This window comes from Lygodium microphyllum, chromosome 6 (genome assembly GCF_053477565.2).
Source record: "Lygodium microphyllum isolate KBCC chromosome 6, Lygodium_microphyllum_v1.1.10, whole genome shotgun sequence".
Classification (NCBI taxonomy): Eukaryota; Viridiplantae; Streptophyta; class Polypodiopsida; order Schizaeales; family Lygodiaceae; genus Lygodium; species Lygodium microphyllum.
In genome coordinates, this window is record NC_141140.1 from 136,745,317 (window position 1) to 136,764,559 (window position 19,243).

Genomic DNA, 19,243 nt, shown 5'->3' on the forward strand with positions numbered 1-19,243 from the left:
CACATTCCCCTTGAAGCAGACTGTGCAACCACTGGCGAAAACGGGAAAGTAACGGGATTCGACCAGTGAAGAAGAGTATCACAGCGCGATCATAAAATACCGAAAAGGAGCGTAGGACAGTTTTTGGGTCCACGGTGGCGTCCAGAACATCGTCAGGTGCAGAGTCAGAAAAGACTTCCTGATTGTGTTGAACATAATCGCCAAGCAAAGTGTTGGCAAATTCCAGCAAATGCTCCCAGTCAACATCCTGAGAGTCCACAGAATCCGAAGCAACCTAAGCATAGGAACGATCCTCAGGAACACCTATCTCTTCCGAAGTATGCTTGGTACGTTTACCCGCAGGCTGGATGTCGGGACCAGGGGGCATCTCTTCGTTGCATGGAACCATATCCTCAGGTTCCTTAGCATCAGAATCTGGGCCAAGTGCTGCCACTGTTTGATCTATGAAATCCAGATCCAAACCAGCCATCGTGTAGGATGATTTGATCTCGAAGGAGGACTGACTCTCTCTCTTGCTCGCTCTCTCGCTCTCCCTCTTTTCTGTATAGAGGCGCTGTCCAGGGGTGTACTCTGCAAGGACAGCTAATGAAAACGGAGCTTTACCTGTCACCATGCAGGGGCAGAAGGGTGAAACAAAGGCCTGGCGATCTCCACGGCAGGACGTGACAGGCTGGGGTGCCGAGCAGGGATCCGTCAACAGCGTCCGGGTACAGGGCGTCAGTGGCAGGCGACCGTGGACAGGGCGTCAGGGACAGGGCATCCGGCCGTGGACAGGGCGCCAGGAGCAGGACGCTCTGACAGCTCCAGGAGCAGGGCGTCTGCTCCTGATGGTTCCAGGAGTAGGGCGTCAGGAACAGGGCGCTAGGGTTTTCGCTGGCGGCGCAGGGACCAGACGCGAAGGGCAAAAACAGGTGGAGGTGCAGGCGTTGACGATGCTGACAAGACGCGAACGACAGACGAGTAGAGGCGACGACGGTGCTGACGCGAACGGGGGGTGACGACAGGCAGTACTTCAGGCTGCGACAACGCAGGTCGAGACGACAGCAGAGCGTGCCGGACCAGGCGATGTCAGGGCGGCACGACGCAGGGGCACCATCGCTACGCGTTCTCTCTCTCTCTCTCTCTTTTGGGAATTTGTGCCCAGATTGTGACATATGGCATACATGTGACAAATTTCCCGTTTAAACCTTCCGATCTAAAATTCTCCATGATCGGTGCAAAATTTGACCTCAGCACATACTTGAGAATTAATCCTCGTGCAAAAATGAAGATAATGACGTGAACAGATTCTTGGATCCAAAAATAGTAACTCCCTAAATTTTAGGGATGAAAACCCCTGCATTCCTCAAGTTGTTCTGAGCAATATTTTATCATTGCAACCACATCAAAAAGTATAATGTGGCTTAGTTACGGTGACTTTTATTCCATGGGCATTCTCATATGGCACTTTTGTCTTGGCTAGGTTCATTGTCCTGCACCATCCCAATGGCTAAACACACAGTCCCAACCCACTGGCATTCTATTCTTTAGTGCCTATTCAATCCGGTCCCAAGGCTCAAACAAACCATTAGTCCAGTTTGTCCCAATGGGTGCCTCTTCTAACCATACAAACATCCCGGCTTAATCCAAGAGAACTTTGGGGATAAAAAGTAGCAACAACTAAAGAAAAGAAAAATAAAATATTTATATAAGTAAATAAGGAAAGCTACTGCAAAAAGTATCACCACTCGGTGACAGAAGGATTATTCAAAAGAGAGTTCCATATGGGAGTGTGTGAACATCATTGAAAAAAGATTTTCTACTTCACAATTTGACCTTTCATGTTCTATTTTTGAGAACAAAAATGGCTCTTAAGGGGGAGGAAGTGTCACATGAATTAAGTGCTAACTAATTAATGTGTCATTTACAGGGAAACACCTTAAGGAGTTGTAGATGCACATGTATTATGGATATGCACATATGCGGTTCAAGGGGGCATGACTAATAACACATATAAGTGACGTGTCACCAAGGTGGCTGAAACCAACCTTCAATAAACCAAAGGTTAATAATAGACCTTCATTTGCAAGCACTTCTTCAGGTGTACCAACTGTTCTTGAAAATGCTGAGAAGTCATCAACAAATACTCACAAGAAGGGTGTTGAGGAAAGGCTTGAAGATGATACAAATATCTCTTTAGAAGGTTGAGGGTACAGTAGCCAGCCCAAAAACCATTTTTAGTACATGAATGTGCCCCCAAAGAGTGACAAAGACCGTCTTCGACCTATCTGCAAGGTGGATGGAGATTTGATTGTAGTAAGCTACCCATGAAGCTATGCAAGCCATGTCTCGCTATATCCCCCAAAACTCTATCCATAAAGTGAAAGGGTAACCCCATCTTTTATTGTAGATTTGTTGAGAAAAATAGGCAAGGGTCACTCCAAGTTGTGAATTAGGTAGATAATATTTGACTCTAGCATTTTATCTATCTCCTGCTTGACTGTTTAAATGTATTTGGAATTGACCTTCAAGGGTCTGCTGCAGATGGGTTTGTAGTCTTTGACTAAAGAGATTTGGTGTTGATTGAGACCAGCCTTCTTTGATGGAGGGGGTGGTGATTTACCTGATTAACCAGCATTTTACAAGAAGCAATAATTTAACAACTAATACTAAGTAGTCCCAAAACTGGTGCCCCTTGAGTATTTCTTAAATTTGTATTTCAAGTTTTTTTTGCTCAACTAAATGAATTGCTGGATTCCCAAGAAGATGGAAGGCCTTGCCACAAACTTGTGAAAATTTTCCCCAAGTCTCCACCTTCCTCTACTGATTGAACACAATCTCTTAAAAAACTTGAAATTTCTAGCTGCCCAAAATGACCAGCACATTACTCTTCCTAATTTGCCCCTTGATTTAGAGTGCTCCTAGTACCAAAGTGGATCTTCAATTCTTGCCTTCAAATCCCTTGACCTGGAGAAGATTGCATGGCTTCAAATAATCTGTAATTTCTCTAATTTACAGCAGTAGAAGATTGCATGGCTTCAAATCATTTATAATTTCTCTAATTTACAGCAGGAGTTCATGTGATTCCTTCATGTGGTATGTGCTAGGACAGCTGGTAAAACCCTCATTACTGTTGTAATTAGTTAGAGACCACAAATCAGGGCTGAGAATCTTTAGATCTGTTGAGGAGGAGAGCAGCAATAAAAAAAGATTCTTTGTGACTGGGCTAAGAAAGAGCAGAAACTAATAGTCACCTGCTATTCCAGAGTCCTGGATCAGCTCGTCTGCTGTTCCAAAGGCTTAGGGTGCTGTCACCGGCTGCCAAAATGGCCAATATTGCTGTAGTGTGCTGTGATGAGACCTTATTCAGCTGTGGAAATCCTAGCAGCAGCAATTTCCCAGGAAGAATGCCCACTTTCTGACCTCCAGCCAGCAAAATGGCATGAGCGGACGAGTGGTATCATTGTACGCTTAACGTATAATGCAATCAAGGTACAATCCTGCAAATCTTTACCACCCCAATGAATTTCGTCAATAGTTGGTAGTGGTGCTCTAACATTAACTGCTGTGGAACTGGAACCTACAACATCCTCAACACCACCTATTTTTGGGGCATTTGCAGCTTCAATAGCAACAATGGAATACATATCAATTTCTTGCACAATGTTCCACAACTCTCTTGTAACCAATATATGACACATCATGTAAGCCCAGAGTAGATAGCTGGTTTGATCCAAATTGTCCTCAATAGCCAACATATAGAACACATCATTGTTGTTAGCCATAGTCATTGATTGCACTTGATACAGAAGTTACCTTATGGAGGAAAATTTGCACAAAGCCAACCAGCACTATATAGCACAATACAAAGTAGATTGTAAAAGGACTTTACATCTAGACATGCACACGATCAAAAATTCTACATAAGAGTATAAAATAGCCCACAGGGTACTAGCAATTGTGCAGATATGACTTGAAATGAACCCAAATTAAAAATCTGACAATGTTGAAACCTATGGGCTCACTTACAATATGTGACCAGACTAGACTTGTTCTTCTCCCTGAATCTACAATGGTAGGGGCCTTGGAAGTAGTTGGATGTAGAGGTGCCATAGGTAGGCATAGAGTATTTCGTTGTAGCTTGTGAAAACCTCACACAGTAGCATTCTGAGTCTGTGTGACCCACTTTTTGACAAAAACTGCAAAAGTTTTTGTAGGGACGATCTGGGTGGAAATACACAAGGTTTTTTGCAAGAAATGTACCATGGCTGTGTTGATTTAGCAGCCTCCTTTTCTTCTTCAATTTTCTCCGATTCCTTTCTTAATTGGAGTAGAATGAACTCATCCTCCTTGCTTTTGTCCACCCTTAAGAATTCCAACTCCATTCTTAGTTCATTCGTCACACTATTTTCTATGGCAGCTATGCTTGTTTCTTGTAGATTTGCTATGAACAAGCTATATGCTTTCTCAAGCTTCATTGCCCAATTGTTGAAATTCATCCAAGGTGGGAGTAGACTTAAGGGTCTCCTGTGTCTTTTGTTGAGTAGTGGTGGGCAATGCCAGAGTTGTCATGTCCGATGGCATCCCATTAGTATGGTCTGATACTAGTACGCTACTAATCGGACTAATAAATATTGGACCTACGTTTGGTGTTACCTCCGATGAAAAAAAGAATACATATAATTTTAAGTCTAGGATAACTTTGAACAACCTTATCAAGCATATCTGTTTCGAGCAGCTCGGCCCCCGTCATGTCGCGCAAGCTACCCCACCTGCCTCGTCTGATCGTCGCATCCCGCCGGATCAGCGCCATCGCCAGCGTCACCCCCCCTTGCCATTGCCAGGACCATCGCCCCCCCCCCCCCCCCCCCCCCATCATCGCTTGCGCCCCATCCCCCTGGCCTTCACCATGGCCCCATCGCCAACTCCCTGTGCCACCACCTGCGTCTTCCGCGCCGCCTACGCCTTCCGCACCACCTACGCCTGCCCTGCCCCCTCCTGCAACCACCCTGCCCCCTCCACCTGCGCCCACTTGCCCCCCCCTGCACCTGTCCCGCCCGCCCACGGCCGTTTTTTTCTCCCCTGGCCGCCGCCGCAGCCCCCGCCCCCACCTATCATTTCCTCCCTCCACCCCCGCGTGCTGTCTTGCTTCGAGGCCTGGCCCTCTATCAGACTATCACACCACTGCCATCGAGAATAGAAATCCCTCCCTTTCGCCATCGACACCCCCCCCCTTCCAGTTGCTCCCTCCCCCTGCAGCAACTCCCCCTCCAGTAGCACAGCAGCATGATAGGTAGGTTCTTCCAGAAGGGACGCGCAATGTAAACCTATGGTCAGACGCCGGCGCACTCAGCGAGTGCCCCCCAGTCAAACACCTTGTGCGTAGTCCTCTCCGAGGAGTAGCTCTTAGCCGTCCGCCTATGACAGGGTGGACCGGGATTTCCTAGAGGGCATCATGATGAAGTTGGGATTCCCCCACACTTGGATTCATGGGGTCTCTGGCTTATACAGATCGGTCACCAGCAGGGTTCTCATAGGCGGAAGGCGAGGGGAGGAGTTTCGGTTGGAGAGATCGGTTCGACACGGCTGCCCCCTAGCCCCATACCTATTCCTACTCTTCGCAGAGGCGATGCCTCACTTCCTCAGGTCATGTGTGAGCGGATTACCCGGCCTCCGACTTCCAGTGAGAGAGGAGACTGAGTTGTTAGACTCAGAGTACGCAGATGACTGTCACAACTCTATAGAAACAAAATTTGTATCCTTTTTCATTAATTTGTCTATATAATGATTTATTAAATTTGTTTCCTTTGCACTAATTAGATATAAAGAAAAGTGCATTGGAGCTGGCCACTGGTGAGTGGTCACAGGTTATGGTGGACCCACGCGGTGGGTTAGAGAAAAGATAGTTCACACTTCCACCTATATGACCCGATTGGGCACCTGTGACCAGAACTCACGCATATCAAGGTTAGACTCGCACACAGAAAGGATTGATGCCTTGAAGTGTGGGCTAGATCGCCAGAACAGACAGTTACATCAACAAGATGGCATGATCATGAAATGCTTGTACAATGTGCATGTGTGTGGGCTGAAAGCTTGAAATGCACATTTCTTTGCATAGGAAAGTCACATGAAGATTCTGATACCGTTTTTGCGATGTACACGGAAAAAGCTTTCATATGACACCCATATTTGGGGGGGGGGGGGGTCCCTAAATTTTAGGAGGTCCCTAAATTTTAGGAGCCTTGAAATTAGCCTAAAGTGCTAGTCCTAAAAAATAGGGATGTCATTCTAAAAATAGTAAATTCTGTACTCTCATTGTGCTGACTAAATTTGGTTGTTTCTATTCTTGACAGTATTCAGCCCAAAAAGGAAGGCCATAGAGAAGAGACAAGTGTCAAGACACTTGTCACACAAGTTTCCAAGTGTCCCACCACTTGTCACATCTCATGACATGTGGCTGGACACTTGTCTTGTGCTACTCCACTTTCCCCTTTTGTACTAGCTTTTCCCTCTCCTATAAATAAGAGCTCGTTTTTCTTCATTCAGCATCATTTTTCTTTGTTGTAAACTCATGTACCGCACCCACAAATAGCCAGAAACTGGCCCCATCCATCCCCATCATCATCCCCCACTTCTCCATTATCAAATTCCTCCATATTCCCTCTTCTATCACTGCTGTTTTACAGGACAGCAAGCCTGTAAATTCATTACAGCACCTCCTTCTCGAGCTCTTTCTTCCATTTTAGCAACAAGAAGCAAGTCCTATCCATGTACTGCTGATCAACGATGAAGAAAGGCTGATTTCCCCTCTTTCTTCTCTAATACTGTAAAGAAATCAGTTCTTATCATTGCATAATAGATAATGCATGTGTGTTTGTACATCTTTGCATGATCTTGTGAGAGTGAGAATTACTTCTCCTCACTCTCAGGTTGATTGTAACTGAGCTCTTCCCTAAGGGACTTGGATTGAGCAGAAATACATTCCTTTGGGGGGGCAGGGGTTTTGCCTATCTTCAACCCTCAATCTTGTCTCCATTACTTTACATTTTCATGGCTGTAATTTTATGAGTAATTTTCATTTTCAGCTTTAAGTGTTTATTCTCTTTCATATTAAATCTAAAAAACAAGCGAATATCATAATTGTTAAGCATACGACGTTGTTTGGGGCGTTTACAATGACAGAGGCCTCTACATAGAGCACGATGAGTTGATGCTGGAGAGAATGAGGCTGGCTCTTGACATGTTCTGCGTTGCAGCAGGAGCGAAAATCAACTGGCGAAAGTCGGTTGGTTTCATGACAGACCCAGACTCCAGCATGAAGTGGGGCGTCCACCTGGGATTTAGATGGGTGAGCAGAGGGTAGACCATCCGATACCTAGGGTTCTAGGTGGGACTCGACATCACTCCTGCCCAGCAGTTTCTTCCTATCCGTGATTCTATTCGCAAGAAATTGACCTACTGGAGCACGGTTCGCCTGATACATCGCCTCGTGTTGGTGCTTCTCCTCATCGTGCGTAGTACAGCTTCGCCGCCTAGTGCGGAATTTCCTTTGGTCTGGGTCTGATGGCTCTAGGGATTCCAAGGCCAAGGTGGCGTGGGCGACCATCATACGACATAGGTTAGAGGGAGGGCTTGGGATCATAGACCCAGAGTATCAAAGTATAGTCCTCTTGGAAAAGCTAGTTGTCCATGGTCTCACACCAGGCAGGCAGACCTGAAAGGTCTTATTGCAGGAGGGCCTTCAGGACTGCAAACCGAGGCTTGGCGGTGAGTGGAGGCCGTCCCTGAGATGGATCTTCACGTCATCCCAGATCACCCCCCCCAGATCACCTTTCCTTCGCAGCCTACTCTGCGTGTGGCAGGGCCTCCGTAAGGCCCTAATCAAGAGCCTCCCAGGCTGCTAGGAGGAAATAGACCGTCAGCCAGGATCTGGAACCTCCAGGTCAAAGGTCGGGAAGGGGCACAGATAGGTGAGCGCCCCCACATACAGTGGGCTGGGTGGAGGCCGGCCCGGATCGTACCATAAGGACATGGCGGGAGGTGTACAGGATGGCAGACGAGGAGGTGTTGCAGCAAGTATCAGGCTGCCAGAGAGAAGTGGAGTTGAGGAGAAGAGAGATAGACGCAGCAATACCTTTGGAATGGCTTGCTCCCCCGATACGAGAGCCGATAGAGCCCGGGTAGGTATGGGCAGCTAGGTTTTCTCCAGCAGGCATCCCCCTTTAGGTGGCAAGTAGAGTGGGTGGCGCCCCGCAGGGGACTTTCTTCGCCATTCAGGAGGGGAGACGTCTGGCCCTTGACAGAGGGCAGTAGGATGAGGGGATTGCCACCCTTTCGTGGAAGAGAATTCGGGTGGTGGGTCTTCAGGGGAAGACATGGCGACTGGACCCCTATGTTTTTCTGGAAGTAGCTCAGGGAGTGGCGTCTTTGGATCTAGGAGGGCAGACCACTTGATGAGCTGGAGTGGGATCCAGGAGAGTGGCTGTGGCCAGCCTCTGTAGTCACCAAAAAGCCACCCAGGTTCCTAGAGTACAATGCGAGGATTGCCAGATATGTACTGATGTAGGAGGATATGGACTGGGCGCCCTCACGCAGCAGGCACTGTGTGGAGGACAGCATCACGGAGCCCTTCCGACGGACCTTCTGGCGCTGCCTATGGGATAGCTGGAGGCCGAGGAGGGTGTCGTACTTCTTATGGTTAGTGGCGCATGGAGGTTTGGCGGTGGGAAGTTGGCTTGCCGAGATGCAGGAGGGAGGCTGTAAGCGCTGCACCCAACAGCCTTTGGAAACCCCAAAGCACTGCCTTTGGTCATGTGAGGAGGCACAACTCGTGTGGAGAGGAGCATGCCATATCCTTCGACGTATAGCACCCAGCCTTGGGTGTATCTCATGGGGAGCTTTCTGTTGGCAGGCAGTTAGCCAGGGCCGGCACCTTTTGTATGAGGTCGGGATGCAGGACATGATATTCATGATCGAGGTAGGGTCGTGCACAGTGGTCGGTCTGGAGGCTCTACCCATCCGCCAGGTAGTGGAGCCCACAGCAGACCGCATAGAGGTAGGGAGCCTTATTGGATGGCATATATGGAAGGCGCGGTGCCAGGAGGGTTTCGGCGGAGAGAGACTTTCAGCACATGGGACTTTAGCAGAGCTCTGGACCTCCATTATCCACTCCCTCCCCAGCCGATGGGATCAGGCGCAGGGCGAGTCCTAGGCCGAATTAGGAGTACTTCTTAAGCCTCTCCCACACCTAGTGTAACATCTAAGGGCCGCACAAGCATCATAGAAAGCGATTGTCCATGCCTAAGTGGAAGCTCTATCACTACTACTGCGAGGGCGAATAATAACATGGGATCAATGTGCATGAGTGTGAGAGATCCGCCGTTCTATCTCCTCGAGCTCCAAATAAAGCCCTAAATATTTGCTTCTTCTTCAAGTCTCTCTTGCGAGTCATACTTTTAAATGTGCAAGTGGAGAGCTTGAGTGCATCCACATTTACCTACACCTTTTTTTTGCAAGTAAAATATGGTTGATTATATTACTCGAAAAAATTGATTACAACGGAGTGCTCATGCTTCATACACTAGCTGGAGCTGATGAAAGTCACAAATACATCATGTATACAAGCCTCTCAAGGCGGTCTGGGGGAGATGGGGACAAGAAGCCATGGAGAGGGGATATATCATCATCTGGGGCTGCCTGCTTGCATCACGAAAACCACGTCTTGGCTGCGCCAAGTGCGCATGAAATGACCTCAAAGCTCCTGACGAGCCCTGGATTCACCCTGCACTTGATCCCATCGGCCACAAAGGGAGTGGATGATGGAGGTCCAGAGCTTTGCTAAGGTCGCATGTACTGAAAGTCTCTCTCCGCCGAAAGCCTCTTGACACCACACTTTCCAAATATGCCACCCAATAAGACTCCCTATGATCTCCCATAGCTCAGAGCGGTCTATTGTGGGCTCCAGTACTTGGCAAATGGGTAGAGCCTCCAAACCGACCACTGCGGATGACCCTGCCTCGATAATGAATATAATGTCCTCCATCTTGGCCTCGTATAGAAGGTGACGGCCCTGGCTGACTGCCTACCTGCAAAAAGCTCCCCATGAGATATATCCAAGGCTGGGTGCTATACGGCGAAGGATGCGGCATGCTCTTCTCCGCACGAGCTGCACTGCCTCACATGACCAAAGGCCGTGCTTTGGGGTTTCCAGAGCTTCTTTGTCTTAGGCTCTTGACCACAAAGTTGGCAAAGTCCTATCCTCTGCTAGAGTATCTGCCCAATAGCAGCCCGTATGTTGTGGGAGAGATGGCTGTCCATATATGTTGGCTGAATAGTGAATCCATCATCTAAGAGACACAAGAAGTGACTTTGATAGAACTCCGTCCTTGATCCTAAAAGGGGTGGTAGGTGGATCCATGTGTTCGTTGTCTCAATCCTTGAAATATCAGCTCTAATTGGTTGAGAGAAAGTGTAGGGTAGTCAAGGCTGTAGTCAAAATGTGGAAGGCCGTCAAAATCCAAACCATGTAGGCTCATCGAGATAGTCATTGGTGAAAACCAACAGTCCTCGCCCTCTTCTGGTAGTTGTCTAGATGAAGTTAGTACCAATTTGGAGTATCTATGACATGAGATAACCCATAATTTGTGCCAAAAGGTCAGTACCTTGAAGAGTGTCTCCATGACTATAGGTGTTGTCCCCAACTCTACTCTGACAATGGGATGTGGGGTGGAGGGCTTACTCCTAATCATACATGCTATCATCATTGATTGTTGGCCTTTCCACGCTATCCCAACCATTGTAATAATCTCTCTATTCTGGTCTGATTAGTGAGTGGAGCATGTGGTACAAGTTGCAGTCCCATATACTACTACTCCATTTAGTAGTGCAAGTGTGACTAGGGTGTCAAAAAACCATAGTTTTTTGCGAGGCTCTTGGAATTCTATGTGAGCACATTGACTCTTGAGTGTCCCTAGTATTGCATAGCCTTGTGCCAAATGTGCCTCTGATGCTCTTGTCAACATAAATCATGGGTCAAAGTAGGTGATTCCTAGATAAACATATTCCTTTGTATGCTCTACACTGTCTCCTCCAAATGTGAACTAGTACATAAATCTAGTCACCCATGTTGCGAGAGAGAGAGAGAGAGAGAGAGAGAGAGAGAGAGAGAGAGAGAGAGAATTTATGCCCTATTTGGGTGAAGGTGGTTGATTTTCCTACGCATCTTTGGAGACTCCTCCCGTTGGTTTTGAGAACCCTTGGTGAGGTGTTGGTGGAACCTTGGCTGGCTTCCTACAATAGGAACAAGGCATGCATGCTCCAGTAGGTCATCTTCCTCCAAATAGAATCGAGGACAGGATGAAATTGCTGGGCGGGAGTGATGTCGAGTCCCACCTGGAACCCTAGGTACCGGACGGTCTGCCCTCTGCTTACCCATCTAAATCCCAAGTGGATGCCCTACTTCGTGCTAGAGTCCGGGTTTGTGAGGAAACCAACCGACTTTCGCTAGTTGATTTTCGCTCCCGCTGCAAAACAGAACACCTCAAGAGCCAGCCTCACTCTCTCCAGCATCAACTCATCGTTCTCTATGTAGAGTGCTATATCATCTGCATACTTCGAGTCTAACAACTCAGTCTCCTCTCTCACTCAAAGTTGGAGGCAGCGTAATCCACTCACACAATACCTGAGGAAGTGAGACATTGCCTCTGCAAAGAGTAGGAACATGTACGTGGCAAGGGGGAAACCCTGCCGAACCGATCTCTCCAGCCAAAACTCCTACCCTCACCTACCACCTATGAGAACCCTGCTAGTGACCAATCTGTAAAGTGCGGAGACCCCGCAAATCCAAGCCTGGGAGAAACCAAACCTCACCATGGTGCCCTCTAGGAAATCCCAGTCCACCCTGTCATAAGCTTTCTTGAGATCGAAGAGTAGTACGACCAGTCTCTACCCACTATGCTGAGCCCACTCTGTCGCCTCAAAAGAAGGTGAATACATTGTCTAGGATGCTCCTATCTTGGACAAAGCAGTCTGTGTGCCATGGATGATGTTTGGAAGCACGGGGCGTAGTCGCCTACCAATCATCTTTGCCAGTGCCTTATAGGCCACTGATAATAAGGTGATCGGTCTCCACTGGGGAAGCTCCAACCGGTCTCCCCCTTTGGGGAGAAGACTGATAAGGCCTGTTGAAAGACTCCTTGGCATTTGTCCTGTAGTAAAAATCACTTGGAAGGCCATCAGAAGGGGGTCCTTCACCACTTCTCTGTAGGTAGTGAAGAAGGCCTTAGAGAGACCATCCTCTCCCGGCCATTTCTGCTTGTCCTGTGTATGGAAAGCCTCCTCTAGTTCCTTCTCTATGAAGGGGGCTAGAAGGGAGCGTCCCATCTCCTCTGTGACGAGGGACAAGATGTGATCCCAGAAGTACTATCTCCATCGTTGTCCTCCAGCTAAGGCTATCTCCTATTGGAACAGACGTCTATAGTAGTCAGTGGCAATCTCCATCACCTCGTCTGGGCTAGAATGAGTCCTCTCATACTGATCTCAAAGGCTACATATCTGCTCTCCTGAGGTGCGAGGCTGGTGCACCTGAAAAAACTCCCTACACATCGTGTCCCCCTTCTGCGCCCAAAAAGTTGCTGAGGTGCAGAAGGAGAACTTTGAGCGCCTGTCCTCTAGGCCTGTGATGGTTGCTAGTGCGCGCACCTCCTGTAAGTGGAGGGTGGGATCCCCAAATGCTCCTGTAATAAGCTTTGTGTGGCTGCAAGGTCCCGTCGAAGGGCTCTCTCCTCCTCCTAGCTCTGCTGCTTGGCCTGTATGGCTGCCTCTTGGTAGATTCTGCTCAACTAGGCTAGGACCTCACCAACCTCCTCTCTGATCTAGTCCCTCTAGCCCCACTCCCTAGTCCAAATCTGCTCTATCTGTCTCATCACCTCCTCCCTCCTATAGAGGAGTCAAGGATTTGACAGGTTCATGTGTCTAGAGCAGATGTTGGGGGATCTAGTGTCAAGAGAACCGGGCTATGATCGCACAACGTGGAGCCTGCTAACTTCCCAATCTGGCCTCCACGAGAGCCTCCCCACTCTCCCACATAAAACCTATCCAACTGCTCCAGCAGGACTCCACCTAGCTGCGTGTATCCCCATGACAAGACAACGACCTCTCTCTCCTATGGAAGGCAGGGTCTCTCTAGGCATCGCGTACTCCTACTGCCAGTAGAAAGATCTCCCATGCCTCTTGCTCCTCCCTAGCCATGCCCTGGTAGTTTCTACCTCTGCCCTGCTAGTCCTTCCAAAGCCTCCAGGTTGTTGAAGTCTCCTCCAACAATCCAAGAGTCCACCTCAGGGAGTCCATCCGCGATCTCCACCCAAAACCTGTTGCATGCCCTAACCTCCGTAGGGGCATAGACATTCACGACTCCAAGGCAGGAGTCCCCGATATCCAATCTGATCCATAGAACCCTCCCTGCGACTATCATCCCGTGGTCTCATACATAGGCCATGAGAGTTGGGCCAATAGAGGTACATACGCCTCCACTCCTGCCATGGGCACCTATGGTGTGCTCCCAGTAAGTGTGCGAATTGCCCAAGAGTACCTTCCCTACCCCTTGGGCCTGGGTGGGAGTGAGCTTGTGCTCTTGTAGAAGTAAGATGTCGATCCGTCTGGCAAGGGCAGGCTGCAACTCCTACAGAACAATCAACTTCCTGGAACCACGTGCCCCATTGTATTGGAGACTATTCACATTCCAGGATGCAAGGTGTAAGCTCATGGGGAAACCTACGACTGACCGAATAGACATTTATTCAGTGTGGAGGCTGCTGATGAGGAGGAAAAGCTATGGGGCATGCAAGTCTGCTTTGCCGTGGGCCTAGACGGTGAACTCCAGTCCCCCATGGTGGCCCTCAGCCAAACCATAGGGGTGATAGATACTCTAGGTGGTACTATCAAGGCATCTATTAGCCATGCTAAGAGTCGTGACTCTATACGCTAGTAGAAACAGGCCGCTAGTGCCAAGGGCCACTCGATCACATTCCTCAGAGCTCTCCACTGTGAAGGGGCTCGAAAGATATTGCTCAAGTGTAGGACCTCACCACCAGCCCACCAGTTAATGTCCATCATGCAACCACGCCATTGCTGTGCAGATAGTGCTAGTCCTTCTTCTCCCATCCACTGGGAGATGTGATCCACCACCTGACTCTTCAACTCGTCCTCTATCTGTGTTGTCGTCTAATCCCTTAAATGAGATGACTGAAGGAAAAAAGTGTAGTTTGGTCCATCCGGTGGTGCTAGTAGATGGACCTTGCCTCTCCTTGACTTACGAACCACGAAGATCCCCACCTCTAGAGGTAATGGAAACTCTCCACACTCCGCAACTCTCAGGTAGGACCATGGGCCACTATGGAAGAACTCCTATGGAAAATGTCATGAGGACATGTATTTTTGAAACCTCACTTAATATGTGGATTAATTTTTACTCACATGGTTAAGTAAACGTTGCACACGTGAGGTGTAACTGGGTTAGTAAATTTACAAGCTCGAGACCCGAGAAAATCACGGGATGTCAAAGGCAAAAGTTGTTATAAGTTATGCCGCACATGTCCTTGGTCGTATCTGGTGCCAGTTGTTGGCCTAGGTCATCCATTTGGCCATAAGTGTCAGTTGGTGACACTACAGAAGTGGCGTTTAATGGTACCTAACGCCAATCTGATGGTTAAAGATGACGCAGAGACACTCGGGAATGGAAGTTGCCTAGCCAATTTATTTATTGGCTAGTCAAATTATTTTTCATGGCACCAAAATAATTATTAGATAAATTTTTAGTATTTAAAGGCTGAAAATTAATATTTATTTATGGAAAATGCTGGAAAAACCATTTGGGAAGGTTACCACTTTTCAAAAATGCCCATACAAGACTGAAAAACGTATTTAGAGGCTGGGGGGAGGCATTTTTATAAATTCAGGCTGCAAGAGAGAGGGAGGGGAGGCTGCTGCTCTGATTTGCAGCCATTGGAGGACCTTCTGAGGCAGCCAAGGGCAAGAGAAGACCAATCAACAGTAAGTGATAGCATCTACAGGCTGTTGAGATGGAGCAACAGTAATAAATGACTGATTTTCTTCAGTTCTTTGCATCTACAAGTTGTTGTTGCAGGGCAACGACTGCATTTGACTAATTTTCAGTCATTCTTCACAACAAAACTCTCAATTTTCTCTCTCTACAACCTTCCTTCCTATCTCCCAGCCATTTCATAATCTTTCTCTGAAGATCTCAGCATTTGGACCCTTGGAGGCTGACAAATTGCAAATTTCTCTGCTGTAAATCCTAATTTACAGCAAAAGTTAGGGTTCAGCAGTAGCCTTGGGGAGCGTGCTAGAAATTGGAAGCTCCAAGACTTGGATTGAACAAGGTTGAAGGTGAATTTCAGTTGAATTCAGGTGGACTAGCCAGCCATTGAATTTGGGGCATTTCCATCGTCTATGAAGTGGATGAAGGCCAATTGAGTGCCCAAATCAAGGGGCAAAATAGATTGAAGACTTGCTAGTCACTTTGGATAGCAAGGGGAGTTGAAATACCGAAAGGGATTGGGAGAATCCCATTGTAAGTCAATTTTTTCTTCAATAAAGCTAAAAAAATACAGAAAGGGGCGCCAATTTTGGGGCCAATCGGGTGTGCATTGTCCAAGATCAGTAGGTAAATTTGTATTTTCAGATTTGCATTTATTGTTCGCTGCTGTAATTAAGTTGTTATCAAGGATTTATCACCCTATCCGAGGAGGAAGGCTAGTTTCAGCAACAACTGTGCCTCTCTTGGGAAAGTGTGACGGGCGGCAGGGGCAGATAAGCAGGTGGCTCTATGGGAGGGGGAAAACTGCTTGTGCAAGGAGAATGTAGGCGTGTGTGCCTCATCACCTCTTGTTGTCGGGGGAGGGGGGGGGGGGGGGGTTTGAGGGGGATCGCCTACACCGGGTGCAGATTAGTAGGGGGAAGCTCAGCAGGGGAGGTGGTGAGGGGGAAGAGGATCAAGGGATGGTGGGATGGTCGCAGGTACATGGCGGGTGTAGGGGGGGGAGGGATGGTGACCCTGGAAGGGGGGGGGATGTGGGCCAGGGTCAATGGGGGGGCTCTGGAATCGCAGGTGAGGTAGTCTTGAGGCACGGGTTGTGGCTGTGGGGGACTATGGTCCTGCCCGGTGGGGTGGGCAAGGGGGGCTGTGGAGTGCTCTGCCAAGCGGGCGTCGCTCGCTCTCCTGGTCCCTGCTATCGAGACTGCGTCTGAGGAGCTGGCCGCAGGCCCCCTTGTCGTCTCCCTCTCTATCATCTTTGGACCCGTGTGAAGCCGTCAACATCCACCTGCGGGCCTGTCGGCGGAGTTACCTTGGCTCCGAAACCCGTACAATCTGCTACCTCATGCCCAAAGTCATGACAACACAGGCACTACCTTGGTTGCCCAGTCACAATGACCTGTTGCCTAAAGAAGTGATCTTCTACCTCAATCTCCAAGAACTTTGGTATACTCTTTGCGTCTTTCATAGTCACTCGTACCGTTGGTACTCCTGCAACAGCTGTCACTACATCGCGAAGGAGGCAGGAAGAACTATGCCGAAGAGTCGTCCAAAGTCCACCAGGGAAAATTAAGGTGATTGGGTGTTTGAGAAATCTATTGTGGAGCGCAAATGACTCCACTATGAAGCCGCTATACTAGGGAACCATGTAAATGACCCCCTTCGTGAGGGCATAGGGCTAGCTCTCCACTAACTCACAAGATGCATCCATAGAGGTGAGTCGAACCATGAAGATCCCTCGACCCATGAGAACTGCCTCCACAATTTGCACTATGCCAATGCATAATGTGGAGTGGAGCCAACCCCGGAGCTGGGCCCTCGATGGGAAGTGTCCAACAACCTGACCGAAAATCGTTGTTTCTTTCAACTCTAGCTCTGTGGTACAGATGGCTAAGAGTTGTTCCTCGGAGAGGATGATGCGCAAGGTGTTTAACTGGGGGGCACTCGCAGAATGCACCGGCGTCTGAACAGAGGTTTCCATTGCACGTCCCTGCTGGAAACCTACCTATCACACTGCTGTGCTACCAGGGGGTGGGGGAGTCGATGGCAAGGAGAGGTGGGGAGGGGAAATTTGTTGTTTTCAAAACAGTGGTGTGATCCCCTGGCCTGGCCTCAAGGCGGAAGAGGGGGGGGGGGGGGGGGGGGTTTGGGGATTGGCGCAGGCGGGGGGAGGGGAGAGCTGCCGCATGGGGGAGGATTGTCGAGCCGGAGGGTGAGGGACAGACGAGAGTGTGCAGGGCGGGGGGGGAGGAGGACTGGCGCAGGGCAGGGGGAGGGGAGGACTAGCGCTTGTGGGAGGATTGTCAAGCCGGAGGGAGGGGGGGTGCAGGGACGCGACACGACGGAGGGAGACAGTTCAATTTTAGTATCTGCAGAGTGATAATGGACCACTTGGTTAGATGGGTCAGTACTTCTACACTTAGCATGGTGGTCATCACAACCCTCACATGGCTGCAGACTCGTCGTTTATCGTATTTGGTTACATCTAATTCCATCTGGCATTCTAGCACAAGACAATTACTATAGTCGGCTATGCATAGGCTGAGTTCATAGGCCACTATCTTTTATGTTGTTTCTTATCTTCACTTAGTCTATAATGTATTGTGTGAGAAAGAAGAGAGAAAAAACTGACAAGAAGACCTTTTGGCCTGAATCTCTCTTCTTGTTTTATTGATTAAGCTTCTCCACGCATCTATTGTGTGTTTGATATAATGGTTTAAGCAAGTCCACCCACCATGCGATCCATGTCAATCATTAGCTTTGGTCCAAATTTCCATTATTGTGGCTTAAGGTGTTAAGTTGCCCTATTGTGCAGTCTTCTTTGTTAACTGGGAGGAAAGCTTCAGTAAAGCAATCATCGAGGGTTTGTTAGTCAAGGAAATGACTGTTTGGGTATTGCTGTACCATTTGTCACTTTCAAAGTAGGGGCAAAAAAGGCTCCCTATCTACTCCATGGCTGAGATATATGCCCCTAAAGCTCCACAAACCGTCCTTTCGATCTTGAAGAGAAGTATAAGTACTTACCAACTGTAACAACCAAGCTGCTTGCATTCACAAGTAGCTTGGTTGTTACAGTTGGTAAGTACTTATACTTGATCAAGTACCTTCATGATGTGGCTAGCCTGAGAGAAGGAAAGTTTGTGCTCCTATGGCAATAAAATATCAATGCGTCTAGCAAGGGACGGCTGCAGCTCCTATTGAACTATCAACTTCCTAGGGCTGCAAGCTCCATTCAAATGAAGACTATAGATGGCTGTTCACTACCAGCAACAGAACCAAGTAAATGACACGTAGAGTTTGCAAGTGACCTGTTGACTAGCTCTTGTACTACCTCCATGGAGGTTAGTTGAATGGAAGATACCATGTCCCATCATTGCAACTTCAACAATGCACAAGGTTTTTGATGCCAAAAGTAGCCGGGAAGACAAGTGATCCATGACTTGGACAAAAACCCTGCTCTCCTCATTCTCCTTTGTGGCTTTGGACCATTTTAAACTGCTCTATGGAAAGAGAACCATGCAAGGTGGAAGACTTGGGACTGGCATTGAACTAGGGTTTCCATTGCACATGCTTCCCAGAAGACCACCCAAATAAACTACCAGTCAACAATTGAAGGGGGGGGAATCAGGAGTGCTTCTATGGAGGGAGAAGTAGAGAACCAGCACAAAGGGGGAGGAATAGTGAGGCAAAGAGATGTGAGGAGGCCAGAGCAGCAAGTGCTGGCACGGCAGAGCAGCAAGCTGAGGTGAGGAGGGACCAAGGGTCTAGCAGGGCAGAGTAGCACGGTGAGGAGAGAAAAGGGGTGAGAAGAGAAAGGGGGGGGGGGGGCGCTTTTTTGGGGGGGGGGGTGGGTTTTGGTTGTTGCAGGCAGCACAAACAGGAGGCAGTGGTTGGCACCGGCAGCGACCGCAAGGGGCTCAATGGTCACAAGATAAGTCATTTTCCCACTCATATATTCTGCATGGAGCTACAATAGCATGCTCGAGACTCTTTGTATTCTTTCAGGAGCGATATGTGGGCGTTGGATAGAAGTACTTCAACCAATAAAAAGTAACTTTTGAAGGAAGTCTGAGGTAGATGTAAATTTGTTACTAGCATGATGAACAGGTCGCTAAAGCCACTAGAATTGTAATTCAAGTGGAAGATTCCTTTTATACCTGCAACATGGATGCCTTGAATCACCTTCTGAACTATAATACAAGCTGATGT

At 48.4% G+C, this 19,243-nt stretch overlaps 1 protein-coding gene across 1 annotated transcript in view; it reads right to left on the reverse strand.

The window, feature by feature from the left end:
• The window catches only part of LOC148035179 (uncharacterized), a 211,309-nt gene that overhangs the window by 25,532 nt on the left and 166,534 nt on the right, over window positions 1–19,243 (reverse strand). The window lies entirely within an intron of this gene.